Below are 4294 nucleotides of genomic sequence, written 5' to 3'. Positions count from 1 at the left end.
GTGCCCACCACGGTGCGCTCCGAGGTGCCCACCACGGTGCGCAACGCCGGTGCGAACCCGGGAGCGCCCCGATGTGTGCTCCAAGGTGCGGCGTGCACGAAGCCGGACCCCGGTTTGCCCCGGGTGCGCACCTCGCGTGCACCTTGGTGCGCACACCTTGGCTGGGTTGCGCGGCCTGGTGGGCACCATGGTGCGCACCAAGGAGCGCTCCGAAGTGTGCTCCAAGGTGCGGCGTGCACGAAGTCCTAGCCCGGTTTGCCCCGGGTGCGCACCTTCGCCGCGGTGGGCACCATGGCGTGCACGAAGTCGGAGCCCGGTTTGCCCCGGGTGCGCACCTCGCGTGCACCTTCGCCGGGGTGGGCACCTCGGCTGGGTTGCGCGCCCTGGTGCGCACCAAGGAGCGCTCCGAAGTGTGCTCCAAGGTGCGGCGTGCACGAAGTCGGAGCCCGGTTTGCCCCGGGTGCGCACCTTCGCCGCGGTGGGCACCCTGGTGCGCACCATGGCGTGCACGAAGTCGGAGCCCGGTTTGCCCCGGGTGCGCACCTCGCGTGCACCTTCGGCGGGGTTGCGCGCCCTGGTGCGCACCAAGGAGCGCTCCGAAGTGTGCTCCAAGGTGCGGCGTGCACGAAGTCGGAGCCCGGTTTGCCCCGGGTGCGCACCTCGCGTGCACCTTCGGCGGGGTTGCGCGCCCTGGTGGGCACCATGGTGCGCACCAAGGAGCGCTCCGAAGTGTGCTCCAAGGTGCGGCGTGCACGAAGTCGGAGCCCGGTTTGCCCCGGGTGCGCACCTCGCGTGCACCTTCGCCGCGGTGGGCACCATGGCGTGCACGAAGTCGGAGCCCGGTTTGCCCCGGGTGCGCACCTCGCGTGCACCTTCGCCGGGGTGGGCACCTCGGCTGGGTTGCGCGCCCTGGTGCGCACCAAGGAGCGCTCCGAAGTGTGCTCCAAGGTGCGGCGTGCACGAAGTCGGAGCCCGGTTTGCCCCGGGTGCGCACCTCGCGTGCACCTTCGCCGCGGTGGGCACCATGGCGTGCACGAAGTCGGAGCCCGGTTTGCCTCGGGTGCGCACCCCGCGTGCACCTTCGCCGGGGTGGGCACCTCGGCTGGGTTGCGCGCCCTGGTGCGCACCAAGGAGCGCTCCGAAGTGTGCTCCAAGGTGCGGCGTGCACGAAGTCGGAGCCCGGTTTGCCCCGGGTGCGCACCTCGCGTGCACCTTCGCCGCGGTGGGCACCTTGGCTGGGTTGGGCACCATTGAGCGCTCCGAAGTGTGCTCCAAGGTGCGCACCATGGCCCTCCAAGGTGCGCAGCATGGCGTGCACGAAGTCGGAGCCCGGTTTGCCCCGGGTGCGCACCTCGCGTGCACCTTCGCCAGGGTGGGCACCTCGGTGCGCACACCTTCTCAATGTTTTCTTGCCTTTTCTGGAAATTGGTGAAGGCAGCGCATCAAAGGTGCGCACCTCGGTGTGCTCCGAGGTGCGAACCCGAGAGCGCTCCGAGGTGCCCACGAAGTCGAAAGTCGGGTTAATTGCATTGTTTTCCCCGGGTGCGCTCCGAGGTGCGCAACATCGGTGCGCACCAAGGAGGGCTCCGAAGTGTGCTCCAAGGTGCGCACGATTCGGAGCTCGGTTTGCCCGGGGTGCGCACACCTTGGCTGGGTTGCGCACCCTTTGTGCGCTCCAAGGTGCGCACGAAGTCGGAGCTCGGTTTGCCCCGGGTGCGCACCTTCGCCAGGGTGCGCACCTTGATGCGCACGCCTTGGCTGGGCTGCGCACCTTGGTGGGCGCCATGGTGCGCACCTTTCGTGCGCTCCAAGGTGCGCACGAAGTCGGAGCTCGGTTTGCCCCGGGTGCGCACCTTGGTGGGCGCCATGGTGCACTCCGAGGTGCCCAAGATTGGTGCGCAACAAGGAGCGCTCCGAAGTGCGCTCCAAGGTGCGCAGGTGCGCGCGAAGTCGAAAGTTGGGTTAATTGTCCGGTTTGCCTCGGGTGCGCACCTTGCGTGCACCTTCGCCAGGGTGGGCGCCTTGGTGCGCACACCTTGGCTGGGCTGCGCACCCGGGCGCGCACACCTTGGCACCCGCGTTTCCTTCATTTTAAATTTTTTTTTTTTACAATCTCTCAAGTGGGAAATTCTATAATCTCAACTTTTTTTGCCTTTTCAGGAAACTTTTGAATGGAGCGCATCATTGGTGCGCTCCGAAGTGTGCTCCAAGGTGCGCACCTCTGGTGTGCTCCAAAGCTCTCTCCAGCTGCGTGCACCTGCCCCGGCCGCGCACCCGGCCCCGCCCAGCTTCGCTCACCTGTCCCGGGCGTCTGGTGCGGAACCTTAGAGTAAGAAACATCACCGTGCACCTTGGCCAACGTGCGCGACTCGACCGAGCGCGCACTGGCCGAGGTGCACACCGATTTCACCTGGGTGCGCGCGCAGCACCTCGGGCGCACCGGGGTGCGCGCACAACGCCCGGGTTGCACCGTGGCCTGTGTGCTCGGGGCGCCTCGGGTGCGCGCTCGGTGTCGCCCCCCGCGCGCGCGGTAGTGCGGGCAGCGCACCCCGGCCCGGCCCGGCCCCGACGAGAACGCAAACGGGCAAAAGGTTTATTCAAATAGCATTGCGACGCCCGGCGAAAAACTAAGAAAGGGTGCAACACCGGGACTTCCCGGGAGGTCACCCATCCTAGTACTACTCCGGCCCAAGCGCGCTTAACTGCGGAGTTCTGATGGGATCCGGTGCACTAACGCTGGTATGATCGCACCCGTTATGAGCTTGTCGCAGTGTGTACTTAGCAAACCGCGACCCACGTGCGAATCCACCCCGGCCACCCACCCCCGTCGAGGTGCACACCCTCCCTCGCGAAGTGCGCCCCGTTCGCCAAGTGTGAGCCCTGCCCGGGTGCGCGCACCTTGCTAGGGCGTCGGGTGTGCACCCGGCCCGGCCTACGTGCGTGCACCTGGACGGGGCGTCGTGTGCGTGCAGTGTCCCGTCTGCAACGCGGTGCCCACACACCACCTCGGGCGCAACGACCTGCGCTCACATGTGGGCCGAGTGCACCTTGGTGCATGTTCGGGGCGCCTCGGGTGCACGCTCGATCTTGCCCCGGTGCACCAAGGCGCTCGGTTTGCCCCGGGTGCGCACTTGGTGCAAGGTGGGCACCCAAAATAGGGATCAAGCACCAAAACACAAGTTTCGGGATGCAAAATGGGACCCAAGGACCACAAATGCGTTCCAAGACCCATGATGGGTCCACGAGAACAAAAATGTGTTCCGAGACTTAATAAACAAATATTGGGTTTTAGGAGAAGAAACATGCTCTGATGCCCAAAACGAGAATCGACCCCGAAAAGGCCACAGGCCAAAAGTGGGATGCGAGACAAAAAAAAATGGGACCCGAGGACCAAAATTGGGTTCCCAGGTCGAAGACAGGGCAACCGGACAAGAAACGACCTCTAAGGCTCGAAATGAGTCCCGACGACTAAAACTTGACAAGAAGCACCCATCAGGCACCCAACTCGACACCCATGGGATGCCGACCCACCCGGGCTTCCACCTAGCACACCTTGGCACCCACCCACCCTCGCACCCAACCTCGCACCCAACTTAGCACCTTTGAACCCACATTGGCACTCACCCTGACCCTGGCACCTTGGAACCCACATTGGCACTCACCTTGACCCTGGCACCCACCTTTGCACTCACCTTGGGACCCACCCTGGCTCCCACCTCGGCACCCACCCAGACACCCACCTTGGTTCCTTGGCACCCACCTTGGATCCTTGGCACCCACCCCGACACCCACCTTGGCACGCAACTTGGCTACTTGCCACCCACCTTGGCTCCTTGACGCCCACCCCGACAACCACCCCGTGACCTACCCTGGCTAGGGTTGGTGCACACCCACCCTGGTGCCCACCTTGGCACCCACCCCATGACCCACCTTGGCACGCACCTTAGTACCCACCCTGTTACCCACCCTAGGACCCACCCCGTGACCCACCTTGGCCAGGGTGGGTGCACCCACCCTGGTGCCCACCTTGGCACCCACCCATCCTAGCACCCAGCCTGTGACCGGGCTTGGAACCCAACCTTGCACCCGTCTTGGCCAGTGTGGGTGCGCACCCATCCTGGCACCCACGTTGTGACACACCCTTTAACCCACGCACCCTAGCAGCCACGTTGGCACCCACCTTGGAACACAACCTAGCAACTTGGCACCCACCCCGTGACCCACCTTGGCATCCACCATAGCAGTCGCCCACTTGGCACCCACCTTGGAACCCAAGTTGGCACCCACCTCGGCA

At 65.2% G+C, this 4294-nt stretch overlaps 1 non-coding gene across 1 annotated transcript; it reads right to left on the bottom strand.

Annotated features, from left to right (window-relative positions):
- Positions 1-2634: 2634 nt before the first annotated feature.
- On the bottom strand, positions 2635-2753 carry LOC131867371 (5S ribosomal RNA). The gene has a single exon (XR_009365929.1). It is a non-coding gene; the product is annotated as a 5S ribosomal RNA (ribosomal RNA).
- Positions 2754-4294: the final 1541 nt, after the last annotated feature.

This window comes from Cryptomeria japonica, unplaced genomic scaffold, assembly GCF_030272615.1.
Source record: "Cryptomeria japonica unplaced genomic scaffold, Sugi_1.0 HiC_scaffold_169, whole genome shotgun sequence".
NCBI lineage: Eukaryota > Viridiplantae > Streptophyta > Pinopsida > Cupressales > Cupressaceae > Cryptomeria > Cryptomeria japonica.
Note: the sequence above shows the minus strand (reverse complement) of the source record. Positions and strands in the feature narration are given on the sequence as shown.